This window comes from Ambystoma mexicanum, chromosome 5p, assembly GCF_040938575.1.
Source record: "Ambystoma mexicanum isolate Mex_15411 chromosome 5p, UKY_AmexF1_1, whole genome shotgun sequence".
Taxonomy (NCBI): Eukaryota; Metazoa; Chordata; class Amphibia; order Caudata; family Ambystomatidae; genus Ambystoma; species Ambystoma mexicanum.
In genome coordinates, this window is record NC_090930.1 from 1,038,390,762 (window position 1) to 1,038,415,583 (window position 24,822).

General features: G+C 43.0%; 1 long non-coding RNA gene across 1 annotated transcript in view; it reads left to right on the forward strand.

The window, feature by feature from the left end:
• LOC138481394 (uncharacterized) overlaps positions 1 to 20,471 on the forward strand; it is a 70,358-nt gene extending 49,887 nt beyond the window's left edge. Inside the window, exon 2 of the long non-coding RNA XR_011274238.1 lies at positions 15,151 to 20,471. This is a non-coding gene — a long non-coding RNA (uncharacterized lncRNA). The remainder of the gene's footprint in view (positions 1 to 15,150) is intronic.
• Positions 20,472 to 24,822: the final 4,351 nt, after the last annotated feature.

Below are 24,822 nucleotides of genomic sequence, written 5' to 3' on the forward strand. Positions count from 1 at the left end.
AAATGAGGAACTGTTCTCAGATGAAGCAGGAGATGGGGAAATGGTGTTCCAGATGAACGTCTATATTTGGTTAAGAGTGATATACAAGGAGGTGGCACAGAAAATGACAATGGCACTAGAAGCCCCCACGCCCACCCAAGTACTCTTCTATGGGGAATACTTAGCAACAGTACCCGCCTCTCTATGGACTACTAGTCAATATGATGTAGGCTGCATAAAAAGCATTGGCGGAGTACAAATAAAGCTGAAGAAGGATGCAATGCTGCCCAGGGTGAAGCAGTACCCACTATCAAAAGAGGCTGATGAAGGGATCTATGAAACAATAACTGCCCTAGTGGATAGAGGAACATTGGTACCATCAGAATCACTGTGCAATACTGCGGTGTATCTGGTGCGCAAATCAAAAAAGGAGAGTCATGGCGTTTCTTACACAAGATTTGAGGCCCCTCAATATTGTAGAGGCAGAATACCCCATAGCAGCTACCCCAGCCACTATGCTGTGCGGGATACCAGCAGAGGCATCACGTTTCACTGTGATCGACCTCAAGAACGCCTTCTTCTCAATACCTCTACAATACCTCTACACCCTGATTCACAAGACTTAACAAGCTTCACATACCGCAACACAAAGTGGAAACACACTTGACTACCCCAAGGGTACTGCGAGTCACTGTCCATCTTTAACAGTGTAATACAAATGAACCTGGGAAACACTGAAATGGAAAGCACAGTGCTACAATATGTAGATGACATCCTCATCTGCAGCACCACTGAAAAAAAGTGCAGGAGGGACTCTGTAAAAAATGCTCACAGTGCTGGCTGAGAAAGGGTACAAGGTTGACAAGGGGAAGCTGCCGTACTGTCAGGAACAAGTGCTCTATATCAGGCAGATCATTTCACAAAAAGGAAGGAACATTGCACCACAAAGGGCACAAGCCATAACGAAAACACCACAGCCACAGACAGTGAGAGAATTGCAGCAATTATTGGGCCTATGCAACTACTGCAGGGCATGGGTCTTTGACTACAGCTCATACATAGGACGCCTGTTCGAAGCCCTTAGAGAAGCACAGAGGGGGAGGGAGATGGGGTGGACAAGAGAAATGACAGAGGCATTCGATGAATTAAAACACACCATCTCAACTGCACCAGTTCTAGCTACCCCAACTATGAAGAACAATTTTACATATTTTCACATTGTGATACAGCAGTAATGAAAGCAGTACTGACACAAAAGACAAGCATGGGGCATAAACCAGTGGAATTTTACAGTGGCCATTTAGATCCCGTAATGATGGGCCACTTCCCGTGCGAACACAGCCTAGCTGCTGCAGCATTTGCAGTAGAAAAATCTTCCTCAATAACAATGGCATGCCCCACCACACTGTACGTGGAGCATGCTCTCTTTGCAATACTAAACAAGCCAAAATCCACACTGACCACACAAAGAGCTACAGATTACGAGATTATACTGTCCAGACCGGAGCTCAAAATAGTAAGGTGCAGTAATGTTAACCCAGGACGATTCATAGCAGAAATGGTGGATGATGGAGAGTATGCACATGACTGCACCCAGGCTATTGAAATTTACTCAAGCACCAGGAAGGTGGAAGAAAATGCCCTGGGGGGGAGATCATGTACATAGATGGGCCATCAACAATTGACCAAAGCGATGGGATAAGAAGAACAAGAGCAGCAGTACTACGGTTGAGGGAAGGCTGGTCCTACGTTCCAGTAAAGTGTGTACCATTACCACAACACTATTCAGGGCAAGCAGCAGAGCTAGTAGCACTAATTTTGGCCTTAGAAGAAAGCAATGAGAAAAGAGTAATGATATACTCTGACAGTGCATATGTCACATCAACAGTACACTCAGGATTGATAAAATGGCAAAGAAGAGGATTCAGAAGAGCAGAGAGTACCCCGGTACAACATGCTCTCCTACTGGCTGAACTAATAGAAGTAATTAACTACCCAGAAGAAGTAGCATTGGTAAAGTGTCAGGCCCACACCAATGGGGATGACCAAATATCAAGAGGCAACGAGATAGCAGACCCCCATGCAAAACATGCTACGTACTTTGGCGAGGCATGGACCCTCCCAGAAAAACAAAAAAGATAAGGGGGAGTAATACAGATGCTGATGAAGGATGGGTACACACACATCCCAGAGACCCAGATCATGGAATTACAGGCAGCAGCACCAATGGCAGAAAAAGAACTATGGGTCAAAAGAGGATGCACCATCTTCCCCACAGATGCATTATGGTGGCAGAATAATACAGGGAAAGTTGTGATGCCCCTGGCCCTATTGAAAATAGTTCTGACCCAGTTGTACTGTCCCACACATACAGGGAAAGAAATAATCGCTGAACAGATAAAATAATCATGGTTCTGCCCCGAACTATACTCACATGTTGCAAATTTCATCAGCAACTGCCTCACATGTCAGCAATTTACGACCGGTCACACACTGCAAGTTATCATATCCCGGTCTGAAGGACCCTTTCTGTACCTACACATTGGGCCTCATTACGAGGTAGGAGGTAGCCATGGTGCTATTAGCACCATGGCTACCCCCTTACCGCACCCCGGGTCCGGGTTCCCGAAATAGGGACTTACCGGGTCATTCCAACCTTGGAGGACCCGGTAAGTCCCCATTCTGGGAACCATTCCCCATTCCCATTCAAGCCCCCATAGGGCTCAATGGGAATAGGGATGGAGCTAATAACAGAACCGCAATTTGCGGCACCGTTATTAGCTCTGAAGTCCCTTAACGAGTCCCTTCCATAACGCCTGGTAAAACCAGGCGTTAAGGAAGGGACCTGCTAAGGGACCTCAGAATAGGGTGGTAAGGGATTACCGGCACCGGTGTCCTTACCGGTGCCGGTAATCCCTTACCACCTACCTTGTAATGAGGCCCATTGACTACGTTGACATGATCCATATATGTCAAGGCTATAGATACATGATTGTAGTAGTGTGCCCATTTTCAAGGTGGATCGAGGCTGGTCTCTGCTCTCATGCAGACGCGTTCAGGGCAGCAACATTCCTGGTGAGGCAGGTGTTCCCGAGGTGGGGAGTATGCGAAGTGCTGCGGTCAGACAATAGCCCACACTTTGCTAATAAACTGTTCCAGCACGTAACTGCCCTCTTGGGAATAAAACATAAGTTTGCATGCACATATCATCCACAAGCAAATGGAATTTGCGAATGCCTCAATGGCCTCCTAAAAGAAGAGATAGCAAAAATCCAACAAACAACCAAGAAGAGTTGGCTGTACTGCCTCCCCTTGGCTTTGTTTGAATTAAGGAACAGACCAGGGTCAGACCACCACCTCACACCCCACGAGGTGGTGACCGGACATCAAATGCACCTCCCACTGACAACACCGTCAAGGGCCACAACTGACTGCCGTGCAACCAGCACTGTTTTTGGTGAAGAAATGCACAAATATGTCTCTTCCTTGGTTACTAGTGCCGCTTTTATCTCTCAACAGATCGAACGGACACAGGATGGGTCGAAGAACCATCAACAAGGAGAAGCAACCAACGAGGAACAAGAACAACCAGCACAGTGGACAGTGAAAGAAGTAGACCAGGATCTCCTAAGAAATTTCCACAGAAATTGGAACAATCCTAGATTTACAGGTCCGTACTTGGTGGACAAAATAGCCCCTAGAGCAGTGAAGCTCAGAGGTAAAGACGTTTGGGCGCACATCCACGACATCAAGCCCTACAAAGCACAAACCCTCCCTCACCTCAGCGAAGGGACCAACGCTTCAGCAACGACAACTGACAACAACAACGAAAAAGTGCAGACATTAGATACCCCAAGGGACATAACCGACCAATCACCCATAGCCCACCCTATGATCACGAGATCCCAGACAAAGCATATGAGCTAGCTAAAATTAACTCCCATCACCACCAACTAATGAAGAACATTGTCAAATAATCTGCAACATACACCACACTGTGTAAACACGTGCATGTTTTCTTCTCTTTTTGTTTCGCACATGCAGGTATTGCGTATTGCTACTGTGTATATAACAAAGATAAGAAATATACGTCACTGCCCAGGAGTAAATGCTACCCGCGGACAATAACACCCCAGAAGCACTGTCACACCTGTTTGTATACGTTATAAAAAGGCCAAAATACTTAAGAAGAAGAAGAATATGTGTATATTATAACACGTTCCTTATGATAATAGCTCAATCATTTCCACATCTCCACGCAGCACTACCCGCCCTAAGAGATAGGACGGTAAGGAAAGTGTGGGAGGAGCTTTTCGCCTGGGGATTGAACGATTATTTGATAAGCAGGGCTTGACTAAAAATACTAACAATAATAACGCATATTTTGAGAGATTTTCAGGTGGTCACCTACATCATCTAAAGTAAAGGAACTGCAGGACCGCAGCAAAGGAAATGTTAGCGATATTCTTTACCACTGGTCTGATTACTGCTGCTGTCTGGCAGGCATACTATGCTTTCTATGTGATGGCATCTCCCTCTACTAACATTTCCCCTACCATGGCTGCAACGAGCACGGTGTCAGGTGGTACAAGTAGTACGGGGCCCAAAATAAAGAGGGATAAACTTAGTGTCTCCATTGATGTACATGGGGTGGACACATACCTTACAGAATCCACACACATCTCTAACAACATGTGGTACAAGCACATATCCAACATTGGTAAGGATACGACTAAGGACAACTGCTAAGTGTGCTTGTTGATCTCAGACACCATGAGCGCCTCAAGAACGTTTGTGGCAACTGAAATACCTGCAACAACTGCTGAATGCTTGTTGTATCTAGCATTGTTCCAAACACGTGGGCGATTCCGAGGGGAAAGAGCAACACTAAGATGGAAATCAAGGTCAACGTACCCCTATGAAGATAACTTCATTAAAACACTACCAATGTATGACGAATCGTGGCAACTGACCAAAGGGCTCAATTACATAACAGAGGGACCCAACAAAGGAGAGACAGAAGAAGTTACACTGAATTACCTACCATGTGAGTGGTACGCAAAAGGAGTTGCTGGAGAACGAGGATGCTGCAAAAGGCCACTGATATTAATATATGGCAAGGTATACACTAAAGATGGATGGGTGGACGGAGTTGTGGGAAGCAAAATATTGACTTTGGCAAAGTCTCCGGTGATGACAGTGCAAGTAGAAAACGACAAATGCTACAAGGAATGGACAAAGAGTGCAGCACTGGGCACATGGTTAGATAAAGAGGAGGAACCTATAACAATACTTCCACTCACTGCACCCACACTGTGTTACCAGCATGATGGAGAAGTTGACGTTGGAGTAAATGAAGGTTGCAAGAGAACAATAAAGATTCCTGAGGGGGTGCAGGAACAGCAGTTCTGATGGATCACTATTATATGATATGATATGATCGTTTATTTATATAGCGCCTATACACAATGTGTTTCAAAGCGCTTCAAGGCAAGGGAGGGAACAAGGGAAAATACAACCACATTCTTACAGGCCATGAACAGTAAGGATGTGAAATTAACTATTGTACTCGGCCTGACGACATTTCAGATAGTGCAAGAGCTAAGACATAGATAAGGAAGGGAGGGGGAGAGTGGGAAGGAAATGGAAACAGACAGGCGACTACCGTACTAGGCCTGCCAACATTTCTGGTAGAGCCGGAGAAAAACAAAAGGTGAGTGAGAGGGGTGCAGAAAGGGAGGGAAGGAACAAAACAAGCGACTATCATACTAGGCCTGACAACATTTCAGATAGTGCTGGAGGGGTGGTGGGGAGGAAAAAAACAGTAATGGGAGGGTGGAGGAAACAGACAAGGTTGCTATCATATTAGGTCCAGGGACAATTCTAATAGAGTAAGTGCATAGAAGAAATTAAGGGGAGGAGATAGGAAAAGGGAGAAGGGAAAGGAGGAGAGAAAAGAGATTAAGCAGTCAACAAGAGTGGAGAAGCAAGCGTGGAGAGCGAATACAATTGCAGAAGTCAGTAGTAACACATAATGTTGCAAGCCAGGATACAAGATGAAGATGGGAACAGCATGATTTAAGGTCACCATGAGTACAAGATGCAAAGGAAGTCCATCATGAGAGTTGAGAAAGAGTGACACACCGTGAATGAATGAAGTCCATAAAAGTCAAACTATTGGGCCTGTGGATTGAAGGCATACACCAGCTTGCCACCATTGGGGAATGGAGTGTGCACCATGGTACACATCAACGTACCATCATTGGTAGTACCACAGAAACATGTTAACATGGGGAGCTTCCCTAAGATGGATGAAGGAAATAAAAGGAAGAAAAGGTCACTGAAGATGGGAGGAGGAAAGCAACGGAACAACACTGCCCATCTACAAAGAGTAAAAAGACAAGGAGAACCACTGACAGGGAACTACCTGTGGGGAAAGTCAGAAACTGCCCTAAGCGACATCCCACCACCACACAGACTATTTAGCCGAGCGGCTATGTTGTTTTCCTCCATCATACATCCAGGGGTACCGGCATATGCGAATGCGAAGTGGCTTCAGATCACTAGATGGGAGCTAATTATGACAATAAATTCCACGGTTAACGGATTCAACGCAATAAAGGAAGAGCTAAGAGCAACCAGGATGGTGGCCCTACAGAACAGATATGTGCTGGACCTCCTAACAGCAATGGAAGAAGGTGTTTGCGCAAAAATTGGAAGCTTGTGTTGCACGTTTATTCCTGCCAACGACGAGGACAACGGCATGCTATCTGAGGCAGTGTCACAGCTGGGCAAGATGCATGCCAAGATGGAAGAAGAAGCAAAGAGAGTGAAGAAAGACGTTAACTGGTTCTCTTACATATGGTCATGGATGCCATTTTGGCTCTCAGATGGTCTTAAGGTTATCGCAGTATGCATGATTTTAGGAATGACTTTTGTGATGGGGATAAAGGTATGGAAAGAAAGGACAAAACATACTACTGAAGAAATGATTGGCATGCACGTCCTAATGCCAGCTGAAGATGACCAGCACACAGATGTCATTATTAAGGAACGTGAACGACTGCACCAGCAGATAGTAGAGGCAGACCTGTACCCACCATCAATAAAGGTTGAGAACCCAAGAAACCCAAAAAGCTACGCTGGGAAATGGGTTTATTGCAAACCCGGTGGCGGATGTGTTTATATGTATTGGTCATTTGAAGATCATGTGGACCGGTACGGACACTTGGCCAGAATAACGAAAGTATGGCGAGTACGAGGAGATAGGAGAGTGGATAATTTTGTGGCCGACAAGTCCACCAGAGAGGGGACTGAAGAGGGGGAAATGGGATGATCCCTTCCCCCGATTCTCATCCAGACCATGGCCTAGGATGTCACGACCCAAGCACCCACCGCAGGAGGAATTCGACCCACTCACGGCCACCCCAGATGTCAAGATCCACTGTGGCCACCCCCCACACAACGAGGGAAGCCGCCCGTAAATCAAACCACGTACTGGAACCTCAGATGGAGCCAACATCGATCGCATGGATCAACTCGATTAGACAGCAATCACAAATACCGCCATCGTTGAAGATGCCATGACGACATAGCCAGCGGACAAGAACACACATGCCACCAAGCACATGGTCATACACACACCAATCTACACGAAGAACATACTCAGTACTGTGACGTAGAGGACCACTTACACTCACACATGCATTGTTGTTATTTTTCACATAGGCCAGCTACAGCACCGTAGAAACGCAAGACGCCAGAAGAGCTTGTGTACATGCTCGCAGACGCTTCCTCGCCACTAAAACCATGAAGATGTAACCCTGTATATGGACTAATGCATATGAATGTCTGTTGCCCCTTGTGACCCCATATTATGGATGATGTACCGCCGCCCATAAGCCAGGCCGAGGTAGGCTGCAAAACCAGAATGTCCAGGCCGGAGCAGTTCAGACAAAGCTGCAAGGTGCTGATAGCACAGAACGAGACCCGACAAGAGCCCCCAGCCAAGGCCGCAATGTTGCAATCTACATTCCGCACTCCCCGTGCCAAGGTTACACCTGCCACTGCTAAACGCTCCCTGAGCCGAAATATTTATTTATTTATTTATTTAATTTTTAGTATTGCGCCCTTAACTCGCGAGTTTCGGGGCGCAGAAACGTGAACACAAAGACAACAGAAATGGACGGGACAGTTCCTGGAATCAAGGATTTAGTGGGTCATGAAAGTCGAGGTCAGTTGAAGAGATATGTTTTCACTAATTTACGAAAACGTAAGTAGTTAGGTTCTTTCCTTATGTGGGCTGGCAGATTATTCCAGATGCCTGCTGTAATGACTGGGAAAGATTTTCCCAGTCCAGATCTAAGTTTGTGTGGCATCACTGCGATCCTATTTTGATCTGAGGATCTCAAGGCGCGGCTTGGAACATAAGGACGTACTTTCGATTTTAGATAGCCTGGTGCCTTCCCGTGGATGCATCTGTGGGCTATTGTAAGATGGGTTCTTGAAGTGGGTTCTGCTCTCGACTTTGAGCCAGTGTAATTCCTTCCTAGATGCACTGATGTGGTCTGATTTAGATTTGCATTTGATTATCCTAACTGTGTTATTTTGGATAATCTGGAACGCTTGGATGTTTTTTTGTTGGCTCCTAGCATAAGTGCGTTCCCATAATCCAAACGGAGAGGATGGTTGCTCTGGCTACTGTGGCACAGTTGTTCTCCGTGAGATACGATCTAATAGTTCTGAGGAGTCTCAAGTAGTAATTGCAGGTTTTTTTATGTATTGAGTCTGGGCCTCTGCTCCTAAAGATGCTTCCATCATCATACCCAAAGTTTTTACTTTCTCAAGTACTTTGATGTTAGCATCCTTGATCTTGAAATTTGCGTAGTCATGGGGCAGTGAGTTTCTGGCTTGGGTAGATCCGAAGATCATCAGCTCAGTTTTGCTGGCGTTCAAACACATCCAGTTGGAATCCATTCATTGTTCTATGATGTTATAGATACTGCTTAGATTGTTGTTGTCAGTTTTATGGTCCCCGCTGAGTTCCAGTACCAGCTGCGTATCGTCTGCATAGTTGGAAAAGAATATATCAGCATGGTCTAAGATGTAGCATAAGTATCTAATGTAGAGGTTGAACAGCAATGGGGACATGCTGGCTCCCTGGGGTACCCCGCAGAGGATCTTCCTTTCTATTGAGAATTTGTCTCCCCCATGGACTCGGGATGTTCTGCCTTTTAAAAAGGATATTATCCATGTTTTTGCCTCCTGTGAGCAGTTTGCTGTTTTGCCTAATGCAGTTTGGAGCAGATTATGATCCAAGAGATCAAAGGCAGCACTGAGGTCTAACAGGATGAGAAGTCCCGTTTTCCCCTTGTCTAAGATGCTAAGCATCTTTGTCTGTAAGTCGAGCCTGGCTGATTCTGTGCTATGAGATGGTCTGAACCCTGATTGATGTGGGTGTAGCGCATTAGAGGCCTCAATGTGTTCCTGTAGTTGTGCCGTGGCTACTTTGTCCATAATCTTTAGCAGGAAGTTACAGTTGGTTATTGGCCTAAGGTTGCATGGGTCTCTTGGATCCAGGCCCGGTTTTTTTATTAGTGGGGTAACTGTGACTTTTTCTATGGCCTGGGGGACTAGTTGGTCCCTAAAGGAAGTGTTGATGATCTTAGCAATTGTAGGGGCGAATATGTCTGGGTTTTCTAAGATTATTTTGGCGGGTAGGATGTTCTCCGCGCACGAGGTAGGTTTCATGGAGACAAGTGTTCTTTTCATCTCTTCTGTGGTGATAGGTGAAAAATTAAAGGGTCCTATGTTTTCAAGTGGTTCTTCCGCTGGCATTTTAATCATGGTGGATTTGTTTAGTTGTGATTTTGTGATTTTATCTCTAGCCTTTTCTAATTTCTCAAAGAAAGCTTTTTGGGTATTGTCCCATTCCTGTTGGCATGGTAGAAAAGGTGGCGATTTAACTGACGGTTTGTCTAGGGATTTCAAGATGTTAAAAAGTTTGCTTGAGGCATTTTCTGCTGCCAAAATTTGTTTGTTGAAATACTGTTTCTTAGCCTCTGTAATTTCTTTCTTGTATTTTGTTTCTATATTTTTCCATTTTTTCCTGTTTTCAGGTGTTGTTTTTTTTCCAGTTGTTTTCCATTTTTCTTTTGTCCCCTTTAAGCTCGAGTAGTTCTTTAGAAAACCATTCTTGCCTTGTATTTTTGGTTCTAAATGTACATCAAATACAAATACAATACAAATCAAATGCTCATAATTCTGCTCCAGCCGCTGTCCCGCAACACGTGACAAGGCCAACCTGATATGATGCCACGCTCCAGGGACCAGAGAAGCACTGGGGTCTCACATCTAAGACACAGACTGCAACAATGAAGTGACAAATTGGACACCGACAGCGATGGGAAAGACATGCACTCCAGCCAATAGTCAGACCTGTCCATTGTCTGCCACTGACACATAGTCATACTTTGTTGTCAGCACAAGGTACACCGCGAGCTGGGAACAACGATGGTCCCAGGCTAGGGGGCTCACGAGTGAACCAATCAGAATACGAGGGGCACACCACTGACGCCATTATAGTTAGCCAATCACTAATCGTCCCCTTGTAACAATTTACTTGTAGCGATTATTAGGGACGGCCCAAGCGTACCACCTGACCCTTTCTCCACCACTAACTACCTTTCCTATATGTGTCTATACTGACCCCACCTCTCGGGGAGCCAATCCGACGTGGCGTTAGGTTTGGGGGCTAGTTCTCCCAGGTGACGCACGTAACCGCATTATACAGCTAGAAAAAGGGCCTGCGAGCCCACCAAGATCGAGAGGTCTCTCGGATGCCTATAACCTGTGAGCCCGTGCCTGCATGTTTTTATGTAATAAACAGCAGTAACTTCTTCGCTCTTGTGTGTGTCTCATACTCTGTTGGGACGCGGGAGGAGTTGGGGCCTCCTCAACCCCGTAAGTCCGCAGACGCCCCTGCTGGCCCCCGGGAAATTACCCCAACACAACACAGTAGTAAAGAAGTTCTTCTTCCACCTAAGCGCAATCAAGCAGATCCTACCTTTCCTCACCTTCCTACATAGAACACTTCCCATCATCTCCCTCATCATGTCAAGAACAGACTACGTCAACAGCATATATTTCGAAATGCCAGAATACCTCCCCAAAAAACGACAGCGAATACAGAACGCGGCAGCAAGACTACTCCTCAGACTCGCTAAGAGAGAATGTGTCACACCAGCACTTACAACCCTACATTGGCTACCAGTCAAAAAAATGTTTTCTTCAAAACTCTCTGCATAAGCCACAGAGCAATCCATGGTCAAGCAGCAGAATCCATACAAGCAATAATCTCCATCTACAAACCAAACAGAACACTGAGGTCCAGCAATGACATTTGCCTTGAGACAAAACAATACGCAAAGTAGAAACTTGGTGGATCAGCTTTCTCCTCCATGTCGGCATAACTTTGGAAATCACTCCCAAAGAAAATATGGACAACAGAAGATCACCTAAAATTCAGGAAACTGCTAAAGACATGGCTCTTTAACTCACCAAGCTAAACAGGCAACACTGTTGAACAGGAATAATCAACACAACACAAGAGGAAACACCAAAAATAACTGAAACTTTTGTGATGCAAAACCTAGATACCTAATGGAACAAAACAATTAATGCAAACCACCATAACTTAACCAACACAGTGAAAGGCACAAACGACACCCATCACTAACCTACTACAAATTTTCCAATATCCTGCTTAAACACCCTCAAACACCAAACTAAACAAACACCTACTTATACTACAGCAAAAACATAAAACCACCACAAACTGCATACACTCTACCACACCCAGCCAAACCACAGAAAAATAAATCTCATACATACAAACCATCCCACACACTGAACACTACCATTTAACCTCTACCAAATACACACAAACAAACCTAGCACAGAGTGACTGTTTTTTAACTGAAGCTACCAACAGCACATCACAGCTCTCTAGCGCTTTCTCCCTCTCGAACCCACTAGTAAACCCCACCTCCCGAAGCCCTCCTTCATTTTCAGATACGTCAGAGTGCCTGGAGACCATGAAAATGGCAGCAGAACACCCTACAAATCACAATGACATCTATATTTATTGTTTTATGCACTAAACCCCTGCAATCTAATGGGTTTATATAGCCCTAGTACACTCAAAAGATAAAAACAGGGAGCCAAAATACGTGCAAAAAATAGGTCAATAAACATATGAGCCTGTTCGCCTGATATGTTTGGGCAGTTACTATTATCACTGCCAGATCAGCAGAGGTAAAACATTTCTTGTAATGTGCACGTACAATTAGGTGCAAAGAAATATGTATCACAAAACATCCTGTTTTACAGTTAAAACATATTTTTACTCTCTTATAAAATACTCCCATCGGGAAAGGGACTTACTTTTTGACTCCCCGTTTTTAAAATAGGGAGTAAAATACTACTACTTCAAAATCCAAGCACTGAGGGTATATGCACAGGACTACAGTGGATGCATTTAATCATAATGATATAAAAGGCCAGATGTATGTTTTTCTGATGCCGTCATGTGCAGTAGAGGCTGCCCGAATGCACAGAATGCTCTCCTAGAGGGAGCTATTTCCTTAGGATGTACAGTGGCCCAATTCTCATAACCCCGCCTGTTGTCACCGCTAGAGGGCAATGTAGGCTTAGAATATGTAGTGTTCCTACTATGTTAATGAAAGCCTGCACTTCGGCCTGTGTACACAGGCCTGTAAACTAGTATATAGTATACTTAACACCTGAGCAATTGAAGTGTGTGACGCAGAAGCACATAGGCATTCAGATGTCAGTCATGTTGCGTTGCTAGGCTTATGGATTGGATGCACTTCTGGGATAACCTCAATCTGCTCGGGCAATCACAATTAGGTTTCACTGCTTGCGTTGACACTATTATCATTTTCTTGGGTCGCGTAAAAGGGTATAGCAACAGTTATTTAAAAATGTTTTTTCAAACGGATGCAGTAAAGAAGGAGCCCCTTCCCTGGGAATGCTTAAACAAAAAACAGAATTGCTAAGTAAGGCAGGGGATGGTATGTCCAGGAGGACTAGCTGAGGTAAAAGTTGCCGTGGCACTGCCTCTAAAGAGTGTTCTGAGGGATACATTGCATAGCCCTATGCACTATTCCTAGTGTCATGTAAAAACTGAACTTTTGGCACAACTCCTGAAAATCAGGGAAGAAAGGGGTCTTAACTTCTCTTCATCCCCCGCCCGTTCACACCTCACACCAGACCACTGCAGAGTGCAACAATACTCAAGCTATCCATTAAGGTTTCTTTGCACTGCCCGTAACCCCATGCCTCTGGTTGTTTTTCAGTGGACTGTGCATTGTGGCAAGCCTGAAGAAGAATGCAGTATTTTGCAAGATATCTTATTCAAATAAACTTATAAGGCCTATCTTGCCTCCTACCTATATTACTAACTATGGTGCTAGTCAATCATGTGCAAGTGTCCAAAGATATCCACTGTCCAAAGCTAACCTCTCTGACCCTACCACTATAAAAACTAACTTAAACCACGAGAATGACCCTGTTCTCCTGGTGGATAATTCTAGTATCAGTCTGTTGGATTATGGACTAATACAACATCCTTAAATACTCTCTTGTGATTCCTTGGATCAATTCCTGTAACGCCTTAAAAGGATTCTTGCCCTTTTCCTTCTATTTTGGACTCCTTTTTGGGGATATGATACAATATCTATTTTCCAGGCTGCTGATTTCAGTGTGTCCTTGGGAAATAATATTCCTTTGGTATGCTCTCCTTCCTGAGGATGTATTGTTCCACTGTTCTGGTCTACTTGATTCTGTGTTTGATTTAATTGACTACTTCCTTTGAAGTTTGTCCCATAATGTTCTTTCTTTTTTTTGTATCATAACACTTTAGGTTCATCAGCTTCTGAATTAACTCAGTGTCATTACTTCCACTGCGATGAGGGGCTTGCACAGCATAATGATTCCCTCGAGACCTCCCATTATTCCTGCTCTCCCCATTACCTTTGCATGTGGAGGGGAATGTCCTCGGGAGCCTGGTACCTCGGGCACCGCCTCTCAGGTGTCGCTATGTTGTTGGCTTGTCTCCATCGGCTTCCTCTTGCTCGGATTTCCTTTTCTCTGTCTCAGTGTTTCATGGGCTGACAGGACATCCTGTTGTGTGATCCCTGCGGTGGTATTGGTGATAGTTTGTGGACCGCTGGTCCACCATGGATTGTTCGCGTTCTCACAACCACCCACTTCTGGGTTCCTCTCTCCCTGGCTTCTCTCGATCGGGATTGCCGTAGCTCTGGCGTCCCGCTTTACAGTGTTGGGCGAGTTTGCACCTCTCGGGCTTCCTCGCTTACGTTCATGCTACTTCCTGCAGGTGTTATGCGACTCTGGGCCTTCCCTTGTCACCATAAGCATTCCTCTCTCTCACTTGGTGTTACGCAGGTTGGGGCCTCCCCTCATTTGCGTGTACGTTCCTCTCTCTCTATGGCTTCTCACGCTCTCTCGTTGACTACGTGTCATTTAATGCACGCGTCCCAGTGAATTGAATATATTGTTTTAATGGGACATGCTCTTTTCCTATGTGATGATGATGTCCATCAAGTGTTTCTTCATCACAGCCTTAGTGTTTAATAATTTCTGGAATTGTGGAGCATCTCTTGTGGGCCATGGCATACACAGCTTTCGAGAGTTCCTCACTGGAATGGGAGTCCTTGTCCCCTAAGGGGGAGTCTCTCCCAGTGAGATCCCTCTTGCCTCGACCCCCAGGGGGAGGGGTGTTGTGGAGCACGCTAACCTCCCTAGCCTTGCAAGGGGGGCTCCCCCTTGGGGAGACGGGAGGAATGCCCTTGATTCATCACAGCAGCCAGAAGCACCATTTTGCCTCCTAAGAAACAATAAGCACCTTTTGAAAGCCTATCTCTCCCCTGTCCCACCATCCCCAAAAGTTTTATTTTATCAAGGCTTCAGGTTCTTATTGCAATACAGCATTAGCTAGTACATTTACTATCCTTGATCTACAACATGGGCCCTGAAAGAGTTTCAGTACTGTGTTGCATTGTATTTTTGTTACTTCTTATTTATAACTGTAGAGTTAGCATTAACATGCTGTATGTTTGTTTTCTCTAGCATCAAGACCTTGGCCGCAGGGACTTATTGGTGCCCACAAAAGGGATGGACACGTGCAGGGCAGCACCTGCCACCAAGTGCTAGGATGATTATCAATGGACTGGGCAACTCCAATCGACATCGGCACCCAAGAAACAACGTGTGCTTTATAACCGAGACTGACTTGGTCTAGGTTTTTCCACAGATACTTTTTTTTGTTAACAGAACTCCTGCAATCTGCAGAACAACCTCCTGACTTGCCATTATGATGGTCTAAGTAACCGTTTCATGACCAATACCCCCACACGATCCAGTTCCCCCAAAACATCTGAAAAGTAAGAATTACAAATAGTATTCTGATACAGGATCACATAAATGTTTTATTTGATCAAAATTGCAGGACAGAAAAAAACTGCATTCATAAAACATGAATCAAAGTAAACATCTGACGCATCCCTTTCAACAAAAACTAGTGGGACCTTTGTAACATGGGCAATTGTCCAAAAGCAAACTTCTCATGAAAGTACTTCAAAATAAAACGTGTTGATGTAATGGATTAGTTCAGGTTTATTTATGCTTTTATGAGCGCATTTCATAATCCCTTGAGGTGTGCCCACGTCATTTTGATCAGACTTAGGACTGGATACTCAGTTGGAATGCAGACCCATTGAAGAACCTAGCACTAAATGAATTCTACAGCAGAGGAATGTTTTGGATCATTGTTCTGTATAGCTTTTGGGTATCCCGGGGATACAAAATGTATACATGTAAGACTAGTGCCCCACAAACAATGCGTCCCTTGAAGAAGGCAGTGTCCATTATCCCTTCAACTCAAAATACAAATCACAGACATTAAAGCAGCTTAAACAGTTGTGCACATTTCAGTAAAGTTGCATTTTTTAATTCATGTAGTAATTAAAATGATTGGAAAGTGTCAATGTTTGTCGAGAGGGAACTAATGTGGCATTGGTCATCAAGGGGTTCCGAACCTATGCACTTTGATCACTGGATCGATTATTTAAAACTGTCAGCGTCATTGCACAGATTGTCGTATATACCCTTGGCTATCAAGCAGTGAGGCCTATTGCTGGCTCAAGAGTATATAAGTTTCAGCCTCACACCCCTATCTCTACTTCTTTTCTGTTTTCGGGATAGGAAACAACAAATTCATAGTCTGGTAAACAAAAGGAGCATTATTTGTCAAGGGGTGCTGTACATGTGCACTGTGGAAGTAGTATCTCCAGGTCTCAAGTGATAGCACAGATTCACCCTTGGCTACCAAGCCATGAGGGTAAACACTGCCCGGAGTATATATCCGCTTCGGCCCCACAGTATCTATTTATGCTTTTCGTAGTTTTTGTCAATTGGTAAAAACAACAAAATAAAATTAAAAAGGCAAATTAAAAAATGACATTGGAGGATTTGAGATTGAAACCTGGCTGCCTGCGTTGCTTCCTTTTGGGAAGAGACTGTTCAAATGACTTCACAACCAATGCTGTGGCTATAAAGCCTGCAGAAGCATGCATACACTTTAAACTACCCATTCACCTCATCATTGATCACCATGCACTCAGCCAAATCCTTGCTCACTGGCAGTGTAGCACCGCAGTTTTCAAGAGAGTGGAGAGCTGCCATTAGTTTATATTTAGGCTTAGTGATGGGAACATATACATCCCCAGTGACTGTTCACTGAGACAAAGTGTGCATTGCATATTGGCCGATATTTCACATTTTAATGAAATGCATTGTACTGTAGTTTCCTCTTGGTACTTCAAATGTAAATTCGATTGCAAACATAATTAGGATATGTACCACATACATACTTTAACTGTTGATTATTTGTGTGTTTTCAATAGTTGAACTCTTTTATCCAGTACTTATGGGCAAATTGTGCCAACTCCATTTGTGAAAGCCCACATTAGCTATATTAAATCGGGTATGTTTGCTAGCAGAAATACCTGGCATGTGACTTGTAGGCAATGTGCTCTTTGGTGATGCTTTTTTATAAACCATGTTGGGCTTAATGAATAAGTATTTCTTCAAGTCTTTATCCAACATTAATTTGTGCCAGTGCTTCTAAAGTTTTCTATACACCTTGTTACTTTGTGCTGAACAATGGTTAATGAATTTCACATAATCAGCTTACAGTGCAAGTTCTTATTCATGTTTTGGTTTTAACAATTCGAATCTTGGTCGTTGTTTCCTGGCTTGAATGGCAATTTCTTCATCTTTTGGATGGTATCATATCTTCAAAAGCCTAATTCCAATGTGGATTATCTTTCCTTCATAATTGCTTTTGTCACTGTGGTTTCTTTTGCTCTCACTTTTTCACCACACAGTGTATGTCATATGTTATTTTTCCTGCAAATGCCATTAGCATGTAAAATCAAATTAACTCTTATGGGTTTCTGACATGCTTTAGTTGAATTTGTTCAAATTCTAAGTAGAGATTAGTTCAATATTCAGCGTATATTGGTTAAGTCTGCTTCTTATTTCTATATCACAAAGAAATCATCAATTTATTTTAGCCACAAATGTGATATGTTCTTTTCTCTTATGGTTCACTTAAAGCATGTGTTAATTCATAATCACCCCTGAATAAATATTTCAATGATAGCACAGATTTTACTACCAGTGCAACCCCATTCTTTTTTCAATACATAACATCATACAAGAAAACATTCTATATTGTGAAATCTAACATTTCAATCAACATTTCTAATTGAGTATACATGCTTATATACTGATATTTTGCAAAAAAGTCAGTATTTCTTTCTTATTGCTGTTCAATGGACATGCATAAAGCTGTGTCATCATATGTTAAAAATGAGCAATTAATTTTCATTTTAATGTGTCTTAACTTGTTTAATATAGCCATCAAATTGTTAGTGTAAGATTTAAGTTGTAGAAATATTTTTACTCAGCTGTACATTGGTACATTTCGATAACGATTTAGTGATTGACAATATTGCACCATTAGCCTCACCTAAAGTAATTCCCAGAATGTGTATGCACTTCAGTAGTGTGGGATACATTTAACCACTTAGCAGAATTCCCCTCAATCTCCAAGCTGCACTTCAGTAGTTACCAGCAGATTGGCTGTGCTGGCTCCTTGGAGCACCATTGCCCCGCATCAACACTGCGCTTGCGGCTACAAAATGGTGGTTGCAATGTTTTGCCAAGCACCTAGTGGGCAAGATGGAACGGGGGCACACTGAGAAAGGCTGCCAGTGTATTTTCTTACATGCACCAAGAAGAAAATCAAAAAGCAGTGCTGCTTTGCTGCTAGCTACACATTTCCACTTTGAAAAAGGAAATATTTGGTGTTTAAAGTGATGGCACCCTGATGCTCTTTTTCATCTATTCAAACTTTACACAGTTCTGATCGAGGGAGATCCAGCTGTGCCCATCCCCATTCAGATTGTGCTACTGTAAAAGAAAGCAATATCACTGAATGACAGGCTTTGTTAGGCATGATCTGGGAAACCACCAGAAACTTTACTCTCAGCCGTGCAGAAAAACACTTGACATTTTGCTACAAAGTGTCAAAAATAAACCCTTCAAAAGAAACCCTAGCTCTCTGTGCACATGTCAATTTCAGTGGACCTTTGCCTTGAACATACTGCTGTGTGAAAGAAACTGATTAGGGCTGCAAACAATGTTTGGAATCCAGATGGGAGAGGAAACCGAATTTGAAAGGGACATCCCAACAAAATTCACCGTGTGTCAAAATGTGCTTTTGCAAACAAGAAAAAAATCTGTTTTAAAAGTGTATGTTGAATAAGGCCCTGTCCTTGCCTAGAAATGTAAGGGGGGGTTGGGTTAAAAATCTATAATGTTTTATTTCAACAGCCTTGCCTTTTGGGCTCAGGAAAACTAAATACATTTTTAAAAAAAATACATTGGCTGTACTGGGGAACCAGCCAAATAGGTTTCCTGCTTGTCTTCAAAGGACATTTGTGTGCTGGCAACAGGAGTGGCCTTCCCCCAAAAGGAGCCACAATGGACTTCTGGGACACCTACGTGTTACTTTTTGTCCCTGGAAGCATTGAATGGACCAAGGGGGAGAATGTAAAATGCTCTTCAGACTTCTGTCTGGGCTCCAGCTTGACACAATAGATTCTGGAACACCTACGTGTTACTTTTGGAAGTAACACCTCCCCTCAACTTCAACTGGGGGGCTTCAAAGCCAGCTCCAGAAGAGCCCTGTAAGCTATGCCCTTATTTGGAAAACAATGCTGGCCATTTGGCTCAAAAGACAATTTTATTAAGAACATTTTAAGACTTTTATCTCCACAATTGGACAATGCAGTAATGCGAAAGTTTTAGTTTAGATGCATTTTTGGTGGCTTTAAATTAAGACGTGGTAGCCTTGACTGGCATATTGGGGACAGAAATTGCAGAGAATTGGATATTCTGAGAAAAGTGTATATGGTGCCACTTTGAAATTCAATACTAACATGCCTTATGATAATATGTACCCATGTATAAAGTTATAGAATTTTAGGTAAAATAATGTTCACTGCAAATTATGAAAACTATTAGACGGACGAATCAAAGTCCTACAAACTTGGGAGTTGGAATGCTGGTTTATGTAAAACTTGTCCTTTCTTTCTAAACTGATTTTCTCTTTTAATTGCTTTATTTTCCCAAAACCGAATCTCCTTCCACATTGAAAATCTCATCGTCAGCTAGAGTCACTCTTTCACTTCTATATTATCTCTGTGATGTGCATCTACCACCCAGCCTAAACCTGTATTCTGATTCTGTCTATTTCACCCGTTTTCTTAAAAAAACGTTTTGACATTTAAAACCACAAAAAGTGTAAAATGAAACTTTTCAACATGTGATTTTGGCTGCACTGTGTTTGTACTTTCAAGTTGCTTTTTGAACTTTATGCCCTTTGTTGATACCTTGCCTTGTAGTTGCTAGTGATATTACGTCCCTGAAACTGTGATAAATCATATTTACCTAATTTATTCAAACGCACGTTTAAATTAATTATTTACCAATTCGAGTGTCATGTTATGCAATTGCAAAGGTTTTCAATTCTGTTTGCTGCCTAATAGCCCTGACTCCTTGCTGCTCCTTTCTATCCACTCAAATTTCGAAAAATTGGGGTTTGAAGGAGCACTGCAGGGGGAAATCTTAACTCGCGTGCTATCTACCTGAATAGAAAAAGTGCTCCTATTCATTTGTGCTTTGGATATGTTCTTGTAGAAGGTCAACCAAGTGTATTTCCTTAGTTTACATTGTAACTATCAGCCCATTGGTGATTGCTGCCAAATATTAAAATTGTGTGCTTTTCTTTCATTTTAAAATAAATAAATATTGTATTCCCACCAACCAGCCTGGTTCATGGTCCATTGTGACCCAGGGTATTTGTAAAAGGCGGTGTGAGACGGGTTGGGTGCCAGCTCAATTCAAATTCATAGAAAGTAAAGAAAAATTCTTCTAATTGAGCGCTACATCATAGGCTAAGGGCAAGAGTCCTGGTCCGGTGTGTGATGCCCGATTGGGATCCTTTACAGTAGGAAATGCATTGTTGGCATTAAAGGATTATTAAGCATCAGAACATTGTTTTTTCCTTGCTCTGGAATCCATTAAAAGTCTATTCATTGACAAATGTGCAAACAAAACTTGAGGGGTGGTAGGCGCTATTCTGGGTCCCAGCTGGAGTAAGCTCAAACAGTCCAAAGATGTTCTCCTCCTAGCATGCTTTCATGCCTCAGCAATTTTCGGGAAGGCTGATTGGATGCAGGTGTGCAGGGTTGAATCCCTCTGGTATGTACCAGTTAGTGGCAGCAGGGAATTCTGGTAACTGTAGTGTAGAGCCAGCCAGGATCCAACTCTCCACCATTTTGAATATTAGCCCTCATTGGGGAGGGGGCGGGAGTTACCATGAGTATGGCACTCCAAAGTTAGGCAAGAGTAGCCCAGGTGCAGTCCCTCTGACAAATGTACGTAGTTACTGTAGTATTCTCATTGTTGGATATTTTGTTTGATTTAGATTGATTCAATTGTGTTATGTAGTTTGTGGGATATAATAGGAAAATACATATGTATTTATCTGCATTTGGTACTCATTCTCAAATTGAAATCTTAAAAATACCATTGAGGAAAACAGTATGGATCACACTACAATGTGTTACAAAACTGCAAGTAATCAAACTCATTTGACAAACTTTACTTTATTAACTGAAGCATATGTATTGAAAAAGTTACAAAAAATAAATATTTGAATTTGCTTTGATGTTTTGTAGCTATTAATGTTCATTGATCCAACAAAAAGAAATATACAAAACATCAGCAGTGTAGAAAATAACCCCCTTTTTAGCATTAAAAAATTGTGTACAGCGTGAAACATGAGTCTACACATTATTGATCCATTAAAGGAAAGTTTTACATAATTTCATATCTGGATTACCAAAAGAACATACAAAGTAAAGAAACATTTCATCAGAACTGGAACATGCATTGTTATTTCATCAGTGAGGATTTCAGAGACCTTTGAGCAGTATATACAAATCATGAACGGACCCCCTGAACCTGCTCAGAGAATACATTTTGCTCTGATTTAAGGATGAGACACTTTGTAAAGCTAAGCGTGTTCTGTTATGTTGAATAATGCCATACATACATTTTCTCATTTCAAGGTGCAGAAGGTTGACAACGGGATCACTCCTTTCCTGTTAGCTCTCTGGAGGCTTGTAGTCCAGTCCTGCCATACCTAATTGCAGCCGTGCTGTCAACTAATACCACAAAGTCAAGTACATCACTATTTAACAGATTTCTACAATTTTCTCTGAAAGACCAGCTTGACATGCATTTTTTTCTTTAAAGAATGTCTGCATCAACTTGCTTTTTAGGTAGAAGGGTTGTCTATTATCTCGGTAAAAAAACACATGTCCGTCTTTTATTCTTTCTCCACGTTAGCCCATTGGAGGGCTGGACATCTAACTTTGCATTAGTTGAGCTTTGACAAATTAGGTACAACAGCCCTTCAGAACATGAAATCGTTCTTCAATTTGCTCGTCCCTTAAGTTAATGGCCAGTGTAGCGCAACAGCAATGTCCCTGGTTCACTGACATTTGTTGGCAAGTGACCTTTTAAGAATTGATGACTAAGGTAAAGTCATACCTCAGGATGGACTATATTGCTTGATACTATTTTGGAAACGGGTAGAATCTCCATGAAAGAGTACCTGGTCCAAGACTGACTAAAGCATGAAAGGAATTTAAAGAAGGCTTTTTAAGAAGAGGAATGGTAGTTGCAACTTTTAAAAGTATATGAGAAATGGCCTAAAGATGAGGAAAGGGTCTTAAGAGTAGACCCAGTTAGAGCCAAGGCAGGAAGTACATTTAATAAGGGATGCAGGAAATGGGTCATATGGAGCAGCAGTTGGATGGGACTGGGTAATGGAATTAATGATATCTGTCTCAAAAATCGGACTAAAGGCAAAACAAGGATGATCAGGAATGGAAACAGAAGAGCCAGGGAGGCAGACAGGGGGAGGGGCTAGAAGAGTAAGAGAGACTATCTGATATTCCACATTTTTGAGAGAAAAAAGTTGGCAACGTTGTTAGATGAAAGCGGAGAGCAGACAGAAGGGTCATGGGAGGGAGGAGCTAAAAGTTTATTCAAGGAACCATTAAGTCGTTTTGGAGAACAGCTTTGAGATTGAATGAGATTCCAAAAATAATTTGCTTTGGCTTGTTTAAACTGAAGAGAAAAGCATTGGAAAAAGGCAGAGAAAGATAGGTAGATGGAAGTTGAGCAAGAATTTTGCTTATTTCCATTCAGCTCAATGGAGCCAACTACGCAGGAGTTTACGAGAAACAGAAAGCCAAGAGGTTTGTCTCTGGGTGTGAATGCTGAGCAGCGTCATAAGGAATGTAGGGAGTAGGACGTATCAGAATGAAAATGATCAAAAGCATCATCAATATTGAAAGAAGGATAATAAGTGGTACTAGACAACTAGGAAGAGATCGAGTTAATTAGAGCAAGATGATTGATGTCCCTAATATTGTGGCAGAAAAAAGATGCTGAGGATAGAGGGCTAGGGGCAGAAGGAGAGTGGGGTTAAAGAAAGGAGAAAGAAATCAGAAAATGATCGGCTAGAGAGAGTATGAAGTTTGATAGGATCAATGAAGGAGCAGTCAGCCGAGATGAAGACCAAGACTAAGAACCCCACCTTTAATGTGAGTAGGTCAAGGAAGGGAGGAGTTCAAGATTATAGGAACAGGTACAGAAAATCAGAGGAGAAGAAGAGGGGTCGAAAGCAGGGAGGTGAATGTTAAAGTCGCCAAGTGCAACGAGAGGAGAAGTAAACAATGATAAATAACCACAATAATAAGGTAGGAAAGGGTGGAAAAGGAAAGGGCATGAAATTCAAAAGATGAAAAGGAAGGGAGAGAAGAAGGAAGGGAACAAGAGACCAGCATGAATGGAACAGAACACCGGTCCCACTGCCAAGGTGATTCAGGCAAGGTGAATGTGAAATAAAACAGTGGGAGGTTAAAGCAGCAGGAGCAGCAGTACCAAAATTGTGAAGCCAAGTTTCAGTGACAAAAAAGAAATCTAAATTGAGAGAGAAGAAGAGATCCAAGAGCAAATTGTCTTTAGAAACAATAGAACAGGCATTCCAGAGTCCTGGGATGATGGGGACAGGGGTAGAATTATAAATAAGTGGACAAAACCCAGTTACAACATGAGGCTGGGTGGAAAGGACGTTTAAGTCTGGAAGAGGAAATATGGACAGGGATATTCATATAGCAAAGCCAAATGAGACATCCACGGGAAACAAAATAGAGTGAAGGTATCATGGTGAGCAATGATCAGTGGTAAACATAACCAGAAAATGTAACAGGAAATGTGAGATGTACCAAGCCTGGAGAGAACAAGGGCAAACAGGAGGTGGCTGCGCCCTTTGAATGTCCTCCCTTTTACAGGGACGCCCAGGTGGTGGGTGCCCTGATGAGGCTCCATCAGGTGAAGAGTTCCTGTGATGGTGACGCAACTACTAGGGGCGGGGCCACTCGCCACAAGGTGGAAAATGGAAGCAACAGATTCTGGGTCCTCAGAAGCATGCCGAATCCACTGCCAGGAGTCACTTGGGCAGATGATAGGTGGATTGTTGTCCAGTCTACTGATGTGGTGGTTCCTGATGGTGTACTGGCCTACTGAGATTGAGGGCCATATCACAAGTAGGCAGTATCCTGGTGGTACATCCGCCGGGATACCGCCCAATGCAAATAGCGTTACTGCAACTCAGGCTGGTGCTTTTAGCACCGGACCATGAGTTGCGATGGGGCGGTTGGTCCCCATTCATATTGGGTCCATTGGACCCAATCGGGCATTTCTGGTGCTATTGACAAAGCGGTAATAGGGCAAAAATGGGTGGAAAGTGGCCATATTTACCTCGAGAACAAGCTGGGGGTAAGTCAACTTTCCACCCAATTCATAGTTGGGCGGAGCAGTAATGCAGCGGTAATAGCGTTGCTGGTGCATTTTTACAGCTCGGCCCAACTTGTGATGAGGCCCTGTGAGTTTCTCAGCTAGATAGGGTATTGTGACGGCATTACTATGATGCAGGCTGTTTCGACAATTATGAAAGTTAGCCAGTGCAGCTCCTTGAGGATAACAATGATGTGGTCAAATTTTCTTAGTCATGTCATGAGTCATTCTACAAGG